The 16,871-nt window shown below is 42.3% G+C and overlaps 1 protein-coding gene across 1 annotated transcript in view; it reads right to left on the bottom strand.

The window, feature by feature from the left end:
* Positions 1 to 16,871, bottom strand: part of LOC700344 (uncharacterized) — a 54,795-nt gene that overhangs the window by 24,457 nt on the left and 13,467 nt on the right. The window contains exon 3 of the mRNA XM_077982855.1: positions 5,092 to 5,220. The gene's annotated coding sequence lies outside the window, so the exon portion shown is untranslated. The remainder of the gene's footprint in view (positions 1 to 5,091; positions 5,221 to 16,871) is intronic.

Raw genomic sequence — 16,871 nt, forward strand, 5'->3', positions numbered from 1 at the left:
AGAGTCAAACCAAATCAAAAGAAACCAAGATAAGAATGTTCCGAATATTTTAACCCAGGTGTGCAGATCAAACAAAATATTAAACCAAAGAAGGTGCACAGACCAGAGAAGATGTGCCTCACGGACAGGATGTAAATACTTTAGAAACCCAGAGTACTCAATGCAGAAAGCTACTTGTCTCTATACCCGGAAGGACTTACCAGAAAAGACAAAAAGTCTTATTTCAGAAGGAATGTATGGTCTTTCACAAAAATGGCCTTCTCCAAACAAGATCCCAAATAAAGTCAAAACGCCTCTAACAAAAGGAGGGAGGATCACTTGTAATTTGCCCATCACCAGGGCAGAAATGGTGAGCCAGGGAAGTGACTCAGTAAGTACGGCCCACTGGTTCCAAGTATCACCATTTCCTTCTTCTTGTTTTTGCTGTTTGTTGCTGTTGTTGTTTCTTTTTATTGAGACCGAGTCTCGCTCCGTGGTGCAGGCTGGAGTGCAGCGACGTGATCTCTCCTCACTGCAATCTCTGCCTCCCAGGTTCAAGTGATTCTCCTGCCTCGACCTTTCGAGTAGCTAGGACCACAGGCACACGTCACCACACCCGGCTAATTTTTATATTTTTAGTAGGGACAGGGTTTCACCATGTTGGCCAGGCTGGTCTGGAACTCCCAACCTCAGGTGATCTGCCCACCTGGGCCTCCCAAAGTGCAAGGCATTACACCATACCCGGTCACCATTTCCTTTTGCTAGTGAACTTTTTCAGGTCCTGTTTCAAACACCATGTATGTCAACCTATGTAACAAACAGAAAGAGGCTGTCTAAAAGAAAAGATGTTTGTTTGGCAATAGAGCATTGCGATGGGAATCTGCATACCATAGTAAAATATGTGCAAATTCAGGGAGATAAAGGAAAACAAGGGATTTTAAATGAAAAAATGAGGAAGATTACATAATTGCTTTGAAATAATTATTCTTGCTACAAAGATCATAACAAGTCAGAGACTGGACAGGGAATTGCTGAGCAGATGTCCTTGCAGAAGTATTATTTGTATAAGGTTATGATGGACTTTGTGTAAGGTTGTGGTTTTTGCAGTCTTTTGTGACAGTTTTTGTGATCAGGCATACAAGCATGAAAACCTTCTCTTCATATTCTCCCCACGCTTGATTTGTCAGAGTTTTCTTTTTTTGTTTTTCTTCTTTTGGGACAGGATCTCACTCTGCCACCCAAGTTGGAGTACAGTGGTGTGATCATGGCTCACTGCAGCCTCAAACTCCTGGGTTCAAGCAATCCCCCTGCCTCAGCCTCCCAAGTAGCTGAAACCACAGGCACCTACCACCGCACCCAGCTAATTTCTTTATGTTTTATAGAGATGGGGGTCTCACTATGTTGCCCAGGCTGATGTTGAACTCCTGGTCTCAAGCAATCCTCCCACCTCAGCCTCCCAAAGTGCTGGAATTACGAGTGTGAGCCACTATTCCTGACCCACCCACGATATGTCAGTTTTCTTAACATTAGTGACTCCGTTCTGATTCTGACAACTTTCACAGTTATCTTACTAATATATGTTGTTGACAGCCTTCTCAAAGCAAATCTTCCATCTGAGCTTTACCCATACATACATGTATGTGATATATGACTAGTCACATGTATGATGCAGGTGCCTTAAAGACGGAGCAAACTACATGTGCTAAATAGATTGTGTATTACCTTTACACCCAAACCACAGCCTCTTCAGTTTGTCAATATCAATAAACACCACCATGACCAATCCAGTTGCTCACGTGAGAGACTTGTGAGTCATTGTCCATACTAACCTTTCTCAAACAACCCTTTATGATGGCAAGGTGGCTGATGCCTGTAATCCCAACACTTTGGGAGGCTGAGGCAGGAGGATTGCTTGAGGCCAAGAGTTGGAGACCAGCCTGGGCAACGTAGCTACACCCCATCTCTACAAAAAACATAAAAATTAGCCACGTGTGGTGGTGCGCCGCTGTAATCCCAGCTACACAGGAGGCCAAGTGGGAGGATTGCTTGAGCCCAGGAGTTCAAGGCTGCAGTGAGCCATTTTCACACAATTACATTCCAGCCTGTGTGACAGTGTGAGACTCTATCTCTAAAAAAAATTTTTTTAAAGTACAAAAGAAAAAAAGACCTTTATGAAATACTTGCTAAGCTTAGTGCATACTTCTTTTCCAAGGAATTATTGTGCAAGTTCAATGCTCTCCTTCATGCTGATTTTCATCATCTGGATCAGAGCCATCATCCCGTCACCTAGTTTACTTCAGAAATCTTCAAAAGATCAAAACATCAACAGTTGTTTTGAATATGTTTGAAATAAACTAGGTGAGAGGATGATGGTTCTGATACAGATGCTTTTCCCCATGTTTACACTTACTCAATTCAATAAACTATGCTCATAATTGTTAGGTAAACTAGATAATTTTTTAAACGTCTCCTGTCTCTTTGATAAAGTCCTTAAATTACCCAAAATTACTGTTGGGATTTATGGCACAAATTCCTAACCTAATTGATAAAATGTGGCAGATGGTCACGGCATCCTAACTCAATTACCTCAGCTCCTGCTCAATTCTCCTGTTGATGGAACACAAGGCATAGCACACAGAATTTCCTTTCATTCTTTGCATGTTCTTTGTTCCTTTCTGCAAATGGTGTTCAAACAATGTTTTCCATTTGTCTAAAGTGCCTGCTATGACTGGTTAACACCTCTAAAATATTTAGGGGGCAGCCTAACCTGCAGATACAAAGATGTCAAAAACACAATTATAACACATTTAGTTTAAAGACCTTAATTTGTTTTGTTTTGTTTTTTTTTTTTTTGTGATTCTAGAATCAGGCAGTACTTTATTTTACAAAATAGAATGAGTAGAGGAGCTGAGCAGAGCAGGGTGGTTTTACAGACACAAAAGGGCTGAGGAAAGCAGACACAGAGAACAAAAAGTGGCTTGGCCATTTCAAAGTTACTTTCCCTGTGAAGGTAAAGCAGAGGGGGTTTCAATATCATGCCAGCTAAAACTGGTCAGCCTGGGCATGGTGGCTCATGCCTGTAATCCCAGCACTTCGGGAGGCTGAGGTGGGCAGATCACCTGAGGCCAGGAGTTTGAGACCAGCCTGGCCAACATGGTGAAATCCCATCTCTACCAAAAATACAAAAATCAGTCGGGTGTGGTGGTGCCTGTCTGTAATCCCAGCTACTCAGGAGGCTGAGGCATGAGAATCGCTTGAACTTGGGATACAGAGGTTGCAGTGAGCCAAGCTGACATAATTGCCCTCCAGCCTGGGCAACAGAGTGAGACTCTGACTCAAAAATAAAATAAAATAAAATAAAATAAAATAAAATAAATACTGGCCTGCTTGGAGATTCCGCTATCCTCTCTCTCTCTCCCTCTCTCTCTCTCTCTCTCTTTCTCTCACATTATTGGAAGGTCAGATAAATAACCTAGTTTCAGCTTGGTGGCATAGAACTTCAGCAGGAGTAACTCCATTTTTGTCTGGTCTGTTGAGCCTTATGCAGGGGCTCAGCCCAAACCAATGGCTAAACCGTTGTCTAAACGGTAAAGTTTAACAAAGGGGAGCTTTCCATGGTCCTGAAACAAACTACCCCGAGCTCCTCATTGAGCCCTGGGCAGCATGGTGAGACTCCATCTCTACAAAAATATTTTAAAAGAAAATAGCTAGGTATGGTGGCATGCACTTATGGTCTCAGCTACTCAGGAGGCTGAGGTGAGAGGCCGAGGGGGGAGGATTGCTTGAGTGCAGAAGTTGAGGCTGCAGTGAGACATGTTTATGCCATTGCATTCTAGGCCAGGCCTCAAAGCGAGACCCTGTATGAAAAAAAGAAAACCCACAGCTAAAATCATACTCAATAATGACAACCGAATGTTTTTCCCTGGATGATTAAAACGTTCTAAATTTGGATAGTGATGATGGTTCCATAACCCTATGAATATACTAAAAACCACTAAATTGTACACTTTTATAAAAGTGTGCATTTTACGTTACATTACTTATATCTCAATAAAACTGTTATTTAAAATGAACATGATATGGTCTCCACCAACAGGAAGCACAGAAACAATTTTGAAATGTTATGGAATTGAAAAAGATGATTTCTCAGCAACAAAGTCAAAGTCCTTATGTACACAATAAAGTGATTAATACTTCCCAGGTGCTTTGGTAAGAATCATATATTGAGAGCTGTGAGAGAAGTCTTCTCTTTTGTTTCTTTTCTTGTTTTTTTTTTTCTTTTCTGATTGTTGCTTTGACTTTTTTCTAGAGAATCTGTTTAAATGGGAAAATGCCAAGGTAAATATTCTCTATTGACATGATTCAACATTTATGTATAAATACTCATAAATGCTTATCAAATTAATTCATATTTAAAAGAATGGGCATTTACTTGGGTCATATTGGTGTTTCTACTGGTGAGAATTTTGACAAAACGGAGATGCACCTTCAAAGGGGGAAATGAAGAATTATTTATTTATTTATTTCTAATTTTTATTTATTTTTTTATTTTTTATTTATTTATTTATTTATTTATTTATTTATTTATTTATTTATTTGAGATGGGGTCTTGCTGTGTCACCCAGGCTGAAGTGCAGTGGCGCAATCTCGGCTCACTGCAATCTCCGCCCCCCAGGTTCAAGCGATTCTCCCACCCCAGCCTCCCGAGTATCTGGGACTGCAGGCACCTGCCACCACACCCAGCTAATCTTTGTATTTTTAGTAGAGATGAGGTTTCACCATGTTGGCCAGGCTGGTCTCAAACTCCTGACCTCAAGTGATCCACCCGCCTCAGCCTCCCAAAGTGCTGAGATTACAGGCATGAGCCACCATGCCCAGCAAGAATAATTTAATGAAGAGAGCATTTACAGAAATGTATGGACAGGGTTAAGGGAAACCAACAAGGGATAGCCAACTATTTGAAGCTAGTAGCACTGATAGCCATTGCCCCTCCTCCTAGACCAGAAGGAGTTGAGGAGAAAACGGTTACCAAAGCCCAGGATACAGCAAGGCCCAAGACAGCCTCGCAGAGAGGGGCTGGAGGAATGAACACTCTCACATTTTTGCATCTACCTTTTCATCCTCTGCTGGAGCCTCCCATTCACTGACCTCATCCGAAGCCAACACGTGAGTCCACTGATGTAATCTACACAGGCCAGCCTCCTGGGCACACCATAGAGTGGAGAAAAGTAAAGGGTGGACCTAGGAGGGAAAATGAAAAACAGCTGGCAGAGATCAATCTGTTTGCTCCTCACTTGATCTTTAGAATGAGGGATTCCAGCCAACCCAGGTTTTTGACCAAAGAGCTAAAGACACGGAGGGAAAGGATGGAGAACGCGCTCTTTGTTGGCACAGCTGCAGTAATTGCACTTGATCTTTGTCCAGATGAAAAAAAAAATCTACTGTCAATTCAGCCATATTTCCATCAGAGGTCTTCATAAAAGGCCACAGAAATACGTTAAAGAAATAATTAGTAGCGGGATGTGGTGGCACACACCTGTAATCCCCAGCTATGTAAAAGGCAGGAGGATCACTTGAGCCCAGGAGTTCAAGACCAGCCTGAGCAACATAGCAAGACCTGGTCTCAAAATAAATAAATAAATAAATAAATAATTTTTTAAAATAAGCAATTAGCAAATATAAAACATAGCTGCTATAGCTGCTATAGTCACCACTTCTATAACTAGTCCTGAGGCCAGGGTGCTGAATACATAATTAATTGATTGATTAGAAATGCAAGAGGCTATTCTGTCATTAATTATAATTGCATGCATGCAGGTGCCCTGGATGTTTCTTGTGAAAGACTTTATCATCTTAATTATAGATCTTCCAAAAGAGACAACCTTAAATAAAATGTATAGATATGTCTCTCTTTTGTGTAGGGGGTGGGGGGTTGCTTAGCACATGGACTCCTTTTTGTGTTTAGAGAATTCACTATTTTATTTTATTTTATTTCATTTTATTTTTGAGACAGAGTCTCACTCTGTCACCCAGGCTGGATTGCAAGGGCGTGATCTCAGCTCACTGAAACCTCCACCTCCCGGCTTTAAGCGAGTCTGCTGCCTCAGCCTCCTGAGTAGCTAGGACTATAGTCACGTACCACCACAACTGGCTAATTTTGTATTTTTAGTAGGGACGAGGTTTCACCATGTTGGCCAGGCTGGTCTCGAACTCCTGACCTCGGGTGATCCACCTGCCTCGGCCTCCCAAAGTGCTGGAATTACAGGCTTGAGCCACCACACCTGGCTCCTCATCAGACCTTTTCATTGTCATGTTTTGAACATTGTTCTGGGGAGTTTAGACTCCCAACGGTTTGTTAAGGAACTCTTTTTTTAAAAAAATAAACTCTGTATTTTTTAATCAGCCTGATTCAGCTTCTGTTGTGTGTCTGTTACAAGGAAGTAAGTGAATTTACAACATCTTGTCCAATTAAATGGGATTTAAAGCAGGCACTTAGAAGCTGCCTAAAGAGGGGTGATTACCTTAGAATTAACAGGCTGTTCTATGTCAGGGACCATGTTAGGAAAGATTATGAAGATTAAGAAAAGAAGACCCAGAGCTCTGCTCAGATTAATTAAATTCCCAAGCTGTAAAGTAATTACCCCAAGACCCATGGTCAGAAGAAATGGATTATGATCCCTGATATAGGGGGAAAAACACCTATAAAACCCAGAATAAGGAAGAGATAAGCGACCAGAAAGATACCATCCGGATCATGAAGCCATTTGGAATTAAGAAAATGTTTACTGCAGTACTGGGTCTCATTCCTACAGAAAAAGAAAGAAATGACAGAAAAACCCATATTGGTTTTTGTTTGGTTTGGTTTGGTTTTTTTTGTTTGTTTGTTTTTGGTTTATCAGAGAGGTTTGGAGGATGTAGCATTTTAACCTGGTCTTTAACAGTCCAATGTTTCACCACCATGACGGGCAAGATTTGTGTGACTGGGACATTAATCAGAAAAGTAAAGAGAAGTGATCTCACCACGAACTCTCACATACACGTGGCAGATGTGGTTGGTTCTGGATCTTGAATATGGCACCATTATAATGTAGAAAAGGCAAAGCACCATAGGACTGTAACTTGCAAACATCTTCATGTAAAGGTTTCTCCACCAGGGCCAAAAGTTGGAACTTTAAAATTATCTATGGACCCAATCCCCTTTCTGAAGGTGAGTTGATGTGCCCCTGTGCAGTAGTATTTGTCTATTACATTTTCCATCAGACAGTACTTTAGACACTAAGCTTTCTTTTTTGAGTAACTGAGTAAGTTTATAGTCTTAGCACTCTATCACAAGGGGTAAGCATAGCAATGAAATATCACTGAGGAATTTATTGATCCTTTATTGAGATATGGTGACATGATTGCAGGACAGAAAAGAACGGATTCTTGCTTCTATTGTATTCTGGACATTGGAAGGGGAAGTTGAAACCCACTTCCCCATGTGTTAGCTACATTTGGAGAGTGTTGAAAATAGTAATAGCACAGCCTTTTAGAGCTGTTATGAAGAATATCACTTAGGGCACAAAGAACAGGAAAAAAAAAAAAAAAAGAGGCCAGGAGTGGTGGCTCACGCTTGTAATCCCAACACCTTGGGAGGCCGAGGCAGGCGGATCACCTGAGGTCGGGAGTTCAAGATCTGCCTGACCAACATGGAGAAACCCCGTCTCTACTAAAAATACAAAATTAGCCAGGTGTGGGTGACACATGCCTGTAATCCCAGCTACTTAGGAGGCAGGAGAATCGTTTGAACCCAGAAGGTGGAGGTTGCAGTGAGCCGAGATTGCGCCATTGCACTCCAGCCTGTGCAACAAGAGCAAAACTCCGTCTCAAAAAAATAATTAATACATAAAAATAAATAAATAAATAAGAAGAAAAAGAAAGTAAATTTCCCCCATTCTCATCCTTTTATATGTTAATTAATTATGTAAAACAATAAGTGAAAGTTTTCTGACCCTGACCCCTAGAGGTCACCACTTGTATTAGTTAGTTCAGCAGCCATAACAAAATACTGGACTAGGTGGCTTAAAAAAAACAGATCTTTGTTTTCTCACAGTTCTGGAGGCTAGAAGTCCAAGATCAAGATATCAGCAGGTTTGGTTTCTTCTGCGGCCTCTCCTTGACTTGCATATGGTCACCTTCTCACTGTGTCCTCACTTGGCCTTTTCTCTGAACTTACACACTCCGGGTGGCTTTTCCTCTTTCGTATGAAGGCATCACTAATATTGAACTAGGGCCCCACCCTTATGACCTCACTTGACCTTAATTACCTCTTTTTTTTTTTTTTGAGACAGAGTCTTGCTCTGTTGCCCAGGCTGGAGTATCGCCTGAGTAGCTGAGATTACAGGCGTGTGCCACCATGCCTGGCTACTTTTTTTGTATTTTTCGTAGAAACGGGGTTCACCATGTTGACCAGGCTGGTCTTGAACTCCTGACCTCAAGTGATCCACCTGCCATGGTCTCCCAGAGTGCTGGGATTACAGGCACGAGCTCCCATGCTCGACCCTTAATTACATCTTTAAAGACCCAATCTCCAAATACATTACATTGTGGGTTAGGCTTCAATATAGAAATTTGGGGGGAACACTTTAGTTATAGCACTCCATCCTATGGGTCTCCCAAATTCATATACTTCTCACATGCAAAATACATTCACCCTCATCCCAACACCTTCAAAAGTCTCAACCCATTCCAGCATCAATTCTAAGTCCAAAGTTTCATCTAAATCTCATCCAAGTCAGGTATGGGTGAGACTCAAGGTATGACTCACCTGTGGCAAAATTCCTCTGAAACCTGTGAACCCAGGAAACCAGACAAGTCACGTGCTTCCAAAATACAATAGTAGAACAGGCATAGGATAGACATTCCAATTCCAAAAGGGAGAAATTGGAAAGAAGAAGCAATAGGTCCCAACTACATCCAAAATCTAGCAAGGTAAATCCCACTGGATCTTAAAGCTCAAGAATAATCCTTTTGGCAGACACAGTGACTCACACCTGTAATCCCAAACTTTGGGAGGCCAAGGTGGGTGGATCACTTGAAGTCAGGAGTTCGAGACCACCCTGGTCAACATGGTGAAACCCCGCCTCCACCAAAAATACAAAAAAACAAAATTAGCCAGGAGTAATGCCTGTAATCCCATCTACTCGGGAGGCTGAAGCAGGAGAATCACTTGAAACTGGGAGGCAGAGATTGCAGTGAGCTGAGATCGCGCCAATGCACTCCAGCCTGGGCTACAGAGTGAGACTCTATTTCAAAAAAATAAAATAAAAAAAGAATAATCCTTTGTCTTGATGCTTTGAACTCTGAGCCCACTGGGGCAGCAGCCTCACCCCCACAGTCTTGAATGGAGGCCCCATTCCCATGACCCTGTGGGTCCACTTCCAAGGCTCTGCGTGGAGGCAGCGTAGCCCACTGAAACCAAGGAAGATATAGCCCCACCCCTTGAAATCCAGAAGGAGACAACCAACCCTTATTTTGTCCCACCTCTGGCCCTTTAGTTGAAGCTGGCAGCATGTCTTCTGGTAAAATCTCATCTCTATTTCTGGTTTCTGCCAAGATGGCTGATTAAAGCCATGGGTTGTACCCACGTTCTTTTCATCACATGATTTTCCAGGCAGACCTCTGGTACTCTCTCAGAACACGCTTTTTCATTTTTTACAATATGCATAGGCTAAGAATATTCCAAATCTTCAAGTTCTGATTTATTTTTCTAAAAAATCCCTTCCATTGATCCCTCTCATCTTGCATTTTACTATAAGCAGCAAGGAGAAATCAGGGTAGGCATTCAAAACTTGGCTCAGAAATCTCCTCAGCTTGGCTGAGCATGAGGACTCACCCCTGTGATCCCAGCACCTTGGGAGGCCGAGACAGGTGGATCATTTGAAGGTAGGAGTTCAAGACCATCCATAGCGAAACCCTGGCTCTACCAAAAAATACAAAAATTAGCCAGGCATGGTGGTGCATGCCTGTAGTCCCAGCTACTTGGGAGGCTGAGGTACAAGAATCTCTTGAACCCAGGAGGTGGAGGTTGCAGTGAGCTGAGATCCCTCCACTGCACTCCAGCCTGGATGACAGAATGAGACTCCATATCAAAAAAAAAAAAAAAAGGAAAGGAAAGAAGGAAATCACCTGAGGTAAATATTTGAGTCCATCACTTGCAATTTCTACTTTTCACAAAACACTGGAACACAATTCAGTCAAGTTCTTTGCCACTTTGTATATTACAAAGATGGCCTTTCCTCCAGTTTCCAATAACATGTTCCTCATTTCCATCTGAGACCTCACCAGAATCAGCTTTAATATGCATATTCCTACCAAGAATCTCTCCAAGGAAGTCTAGCGTTTTTCTAGTATACACCTCAAAACTCTCCCACTCTCCACCTATAACCCAGTTCCAAAGCCACTTCCACATTTTAAGTATGTGTTCCACAAAACTCCACTTCCAGCACCAAAATCTGTTAGTCTGTTGGGGCTGCCATTTAAAAATACCATAGATGGAGTGAGGTGACTTAAACACCAGAATTTTTTTTTTTTTCTCACAACTCTGGAGGCTGGAAGTCCAAAACCAAGGTGCTGGGAGGTTGGGTTTCCCCCGAGGCCCTCTCCTTGGCTTGCAAATGATTGGCTTCTTGATGTGTCTTCCTGTGGCCTTTCCTTTGTGCATGCACATCCCTGGTATCTCTCTTTCTTCTTATAAGGCTGTTAATCCTATTGCATTAGAGCCCCAACCCTGTGACATCATTTAACTTTAATTACCACTTTAAAGGGTCTAACTCCATATATGGTCATATTGGGTACAGAGTTTCAGGGCACAGTTTCCTGTTGGGGTGACAAAAAAGCTATAGAATAAGATAGTGGCAATAGTTGCACAACATTGTGAATGTACTTAATGCCAGTGAAGTATACACTTTAGAGTTGTTAAATTGGTAAAGTACACGCTCCACACTTTTAAAACAACCAGATCTCATGATAAATCACTCACTATCACAAGAGAGGAGATGATCCAAACCATTCGTGAGAACTCCATCCCCATGATCCAATCACCTCCCACCAGGCCCCATCTCCAACACTGGGAATTACAACTCGACCTGAGATTGAGATTAAGGGTTCGACAAGGGAATTGGAGAGAAAACACTTTAACTAGCAACACCACTTCTTACAATTTGGGGCTTGTTTACATGTCTGTTTTTTCTTTTTCTTTTTCTTTTTTTTTTTTTTCTGAGATAGAGTCTTGCTCTGTCACTGGAGCTGGAGTGCAATGGCACAGTCTCGGCTCACTGTAACCTCCACCTCCCGGGTTCAAGCAATTCTCCTGCCTCAGCCTCCCAAGTAACTGGGATCACAGGTGTGCGCCACTACACCCGGCTAATTTTTGTATTTTTGGTAGAGATGAGGTTTTCACCATGTTGGTCAGGCTGGCCTCCCAAAGTGCTGCGATCACAGGCGTGAGCCTCTATGCCCGGCCTACATATCTTTTTCTACCCACCTGTATTAGTACGTTCTTGCATTGCTGTAAAGAAACACCTGAGACTGGGTAACTTATAAAGAAAAGAGTTTTAATTGGCTCACAGTTCCACAGGCTGTACAGGAAGCATGGAGGCATCTGCTTGGCTTCTGGGGAGGCTTCAGGAAACTTACAATCATGGCAGAAGATGAACAGGGACCCAGACATATTACGTGATGGAGCAGAAGCAAGAGACAGAGAGTGGTGAGATGCTAGACAGTTTTAAAACAACAAGATTTCATGATAAGTCACTCACTCACTATCATGAGAGAGGGGATGGTGCTAAACCATTCATGAGAACTCCTCCCCCATGACCCAGTCACCTCCCATCAGGCCCCACCTCCAACATGGTGGATTACGATGCAACATGAGATTTGGGTGTGGACACAGATCCAAACCACATGACCACCTATAGTCAATCTCTGTAAGTATTACATCTAGACAGCTATACACATATATGTTAACAAAAATCGGTCATGACATATACATTGATTTACAGACTAGTTTGACTTTATCTGGAACAGATATGCCTAATGTAGAGTCAGACAGTAGCTTAGTAATTGCCAGGGGCTGGGAGAGGTTGGATGGGGACTGACTGCTTAATGGATACAGTTTCCTGTTGGGGATGAAAAAGTTAGAGAATAAGATAGTGGTGATGGTTGCACAACAGTGTGAATGTATTTAATGCCAGTGAAGTGTACACTTTAGAGCTGTTAAATCCATAAAGTTTTATGTAATTATTAAGTTCTCACAATTCTCCACAAAAAGAAGGGGGAAATCCACAATGTCATACCATTTCATACCCAGCAGACTGTCAAAAATGTAAGCCTCTCAATATCAGGTTTTAATCCATAGAATAAAATAAACATTTACACTTCTCGGCCAGGTGCAGTGGCTCACACCTGTAATCCTAGCACTTTGGGAGGCCAAAGTGGGTGGATCACTTGAGGTCAGGAGTTCGAGACCTACCTGGCCAACATGGTGAAACCCTGTCTCTACTAAAAAAAAAAAAAAAAAAAAAAAAATTAGCCAGGTGTGGTGGCATGCACCTGTAATCCCAGCTACTCAGGAGGCTGAGGCATGAGAATCGCTTGAACCCAGGAGGCAGAGGTTGCAGTGAGCAGAGACCACACCACTGCACTCCAGCCTGGGTGACAGAGCAAGACTCCATCTAAAAAATAATAAATAAATGAATAAATAAATCACACTTCTGCATGGATAGAAATAAATAAATAAATACATGGGGAGAAGGAATGGTTCTCTTTCAGTATATTTACAATTTATAAATGTAAAAGGAGAAAGGAACATGAAAAATTACCATTAGGCAAATGCCACAGCAATAACTGTTGCAGACAAGATCCACCGATGGATGCTAAAATTTGTGGGCAAAAGTTTGAGAAGGAAAAAGACTTGTATAGTCTCAAAGGATCTCCTTCAAGATAGTTTTTAATTACCAAGGGAAAGATAGTAACTTTACAGTAGAGATGTGCAGCATACAGCAACTTAAGTGATCAAGGTTAGCATCACCAGCAATAAGATACACTGACATCAGGTGCCTCCTGATATCATGCACTGAGAAAGACACAACATCATTTCTGTGGTGTTCTTGGCAAAAATGCATAACTTTATTCCAATCATGAGAAAACATCAGACAAGCCCAAATTGAGGAACATCCTGTAAACTAACTGATCAGTACCATTCAAAAGTGTCAAAGTCAGCTGGGCATGGTGGCTCATATCTATAATCCCAAAGCTTTGAGAGGTTGAGCAGGAGGATTGCTTGAGGCCAATAACTCAAGATCAGCATGGGCAACATAGTGAGACTCCATCCTGACAAAAAAAAATTAGCCGGGCATCATGGTATGTGACTGTAGTCCTATCTACTCGAGAGGCTGAGGCAGGAGGATCCCTCGAGCCCAGGAGTTGAAGGTTGCAATGAGCTATGATCACACCACTGTACTGCAGCCTGGGCGACAGAAAGAGACCCTGCCTCAACAACTAAATGCAATATGGGAGCCTGGAACAGAAAAAAAAAAAAAAAAAGGGGGGGACATCAGTAGAAAAAGTGTTAACATTCCAATAAGACTGGTAGTTTAGTTTATACTATGGTATCAATGTTAACTTCCTAGTTTTGATCATTATGCTATGCTAATAATAATAGGGGGAGCAGGATGGGAGATATGCGGGACCTGTCTGTACTATCTGCACATTTCTGCAAGTCTAAAATTATCTAGCATTACAGCTTCCACCTCACTCTCTGAGTCAACTTGCTCACCGTCTGGCCCTCCTCACAGTCCCCGTGACGTGGCTTAGCTTCCCCCAGAGCAAGTGGACCCAGAGGAGTGTGTGAGCCCCTTAGAAGGGCATTCTCCTGTTCCTTTAAACCCTTCTGATGACTGGACCCCAGGCCAGTGTCTTCAAACCAGAACCATGTGGATAAGCCACTCTCAAATACCTGACCCACAAAAGGTGTGTGAGACAATAAATGTTTACTGCTTTGACCTCCCAGATTTTCTTTTTGAAATTCAGAAAATTGTTGTTGCACATACTGACGACTAGATGGCACCAGAATTCCAAGGATAGAAGCCGGCTGCCAGCATCATGAACTCAATTGCCTCTGAGTGTGTTTACAAATTTAGCGCAATCCCAATACAGATATCATCAAGGTTGTTTTTGTTTTTGTTTTTGCTTTTGTTTTGCTCCAGAGCTAGAAAGAAGCAGTAGCAGCCGTGGCTGCTACCAACAACTTAGGCAGTAGCTCTACCAAATACTTAAAACAATAGAAGTGGCCAGGCACGGTGGCTCATGCCTATAATCCCAGCACTTTGGGAGGCCAAGGCGGGTGGATCACCTGAGGTCAGGAGTTCGAGACCATCCTGGCCAACATGGTGAAACCCCATCTCTACTAAAAATACAAAAATTAACTGGGCATGGTGGTGGGCGCCTGTAATCCCAGCTACTCGAGAGGCTGAGGCAGGAGAATCCCTTGAACCCAGGAGGCGGAGGTTGCAGTGAGCTGAGTTCACACCACTGCACTCCAGCCTGGGTGACAAGAACAAAACTCCGTATCAAAAAAATAAAAAACTATAAAAATAATAAAATAAAAATAAAATAATATGTGTCATGCCATGGTTGGGGCTAAAAACCATGTAAATTAGAACAATATTTAAAAATGTGTTACTGATGCATGAATAAGCAGACAGATCAAGATAAGGTTAGAAAATCCAAAGACAGAAGCAATTGCTTATGGAGATTTATATGATGACATAAGAAGGGACTTTAGAAAAGGTTTTAATTTAGTAGTGTTGGAGCAACTGGATGACCACGTGAAAACAAAGAAGCTTGAATGCATTTCCCACCCCGTACACCAGATTAAATCCTAAGCATATCAAAGATCTAAATGAAAAAACACAACCTCACAGATAATAAAACACTGGTGAGTTCCCTCATGACCTGGGAGGCTGTAGATTTTCCAAACGATTACTCAAAATCCAAAAGCCATAAAAGATAATTTTGTTAAATGAGCAAACAAAAATACAAACCTTTGGTGTGGCCACAAAATAAGCCATACACAACCAAAAACTACAGATGACAAAATAAGGAAAATATTTACCACTTATATCACAGAAAACAAAGAGTTAAAATCCCTAAAATGTAAAGTGTCTAAGGGGGGAAAAAAAAAAAAACAAGAAACCTATTGGAAGTGGGCAAGATGCATAAACAGAGAGTTCACGTTAAAAAATGCAAATGTCACCTAAATTTATAAAAATAGCCAGACACAGTGGCTCATCCCTGTAATCCCAGTACTTTCGAAGGGAAGGTAGGGGGATTGATTGATCCCAGGAGTTTAAGACCAGCCTGGGTAAGATGACAAGACCTTGTCTCTAAATAAAATAAAATAAATTAGCTGAGTGTGGTGGCACACACCTGTGATCCCAGCTACTCGGAATGCTGAGGTGAGAGGATGGGAGGACTGCTGGAGCCCAGGAGTTCAAGGCTGCAGTGAGCTATGATTGCACCACTGCACTCCAGCCTGTGTGACCGAGTAAAACCCTGTCTTCAAAAAATAAAATATCACACCTATAATTCCAGCATTTTGAGAGGCTGAGGCAAGGAGATCACCTGAGTTCAGGAGTTCAAGACCAGCCTGGCCAACATGGCGAAACCCTGTCTCTACTACAAATACAAAAATTAGCCAGGCATAGTGGCACGCACATGTAATCCCAGCTACTCAGGAGGCTGAGGCAGGAGAATCGCTTGAACCTGGGAAGCAAAGGTGGCCGTGAGCCAGCCGAGATCATGCCACGCCACTCCAGCCTGGCTGGCAGAGTGAGCCCCTGTCTCAAAAAATAAAACATGAAATAAAGCTCAACCTCACTCATAATAAAAGAAACGCAATTAAAACTGCCCTGAGATCCTATTTCTCACCTAACAGATTAGCAAAAATCCAAATGTTTGAGAGGCCGAGACGGGCGGATCACGAGGTCAGGAGATCGAGACCATCCTGGCTAACACGGTGAAACCCTGTCTCTACTAAAAAATACAAAAAACTAGCCGGGCGAGGTGGCGGGCGCCTGTAGTCCCAGCTACTCGGGAGGCTGAGGCAGGAGAATGGCGTGAACCCGGGAGGCGGAGCTTGCAGTGAGCCAAGATCGCGCCACTGCACTCCAGCCTGGGCGACAGAGCGAGACTCCATCTCAAAAAAAAAAAAAAAAAATCCAAATGTTGGACAGCACTCTGTTGGCAACGCTGTGGGGAAACAGGGACTCTTCCATTTTACTGATGGAATATAAAAAGATAAAACCTCCATGGAGAAGAATTTGGCAATATCTAGTGAATTTGCCCTTTGACTCAGCAATCCTACTTCTAGGAATTTGTCCCAAAGACACATAGACAGAAATGGGAAACTTCATATGAATGTGCCTCTTCACTGAAGCCTTGTGCATGATAGCAAAAAACTGAAAACTACTGCAATGGCCATGAAGAGGGTGCTGCTTAAATCAACTATGCTATATCCACAAACATAGAGCACTGTACAGCTGTAAAAATGAATAAGATATATTAAGATTACATATATGTGTGATGTGTGTGTATGTACAAGCGTGTACACACGTTTTCTTTGTTGTTGTTTGTTTTTTTTTTTGACTGTTTGTTTTGTTTTGTTTTGAGATAGAGTCTTGTTCTGTTGCCCAGGCTGGAGTGCAATGGAACGAGCTCAGCTCACTGCAACTTGCGCCTCCCGGGGTTCAAGTTATTCTCCTGCCTCAGCCTCCCTAGTAGCTGGGACTATAGGCACGTACCACGACACCCAGCTAATTTTTGTATTTTTAGTAGAGATGGGGTTTCATCAT

This window comes from Macaca mulatta, chromosome 19 (genome assembly GCF_049350105.2).
Source record: "Macaca mulatta isolate MMU2019108-1 chromosome 19, T2T-MMU8v2.0, whole genome shotgun sequence".
Classification (NCBI taxonomy): domain Eukaryota; kingdom Metazoa; phylum Chordata; class Mammalia; order Primates; family Cercopithecidae; genus Macaca; species Macaca mulatta.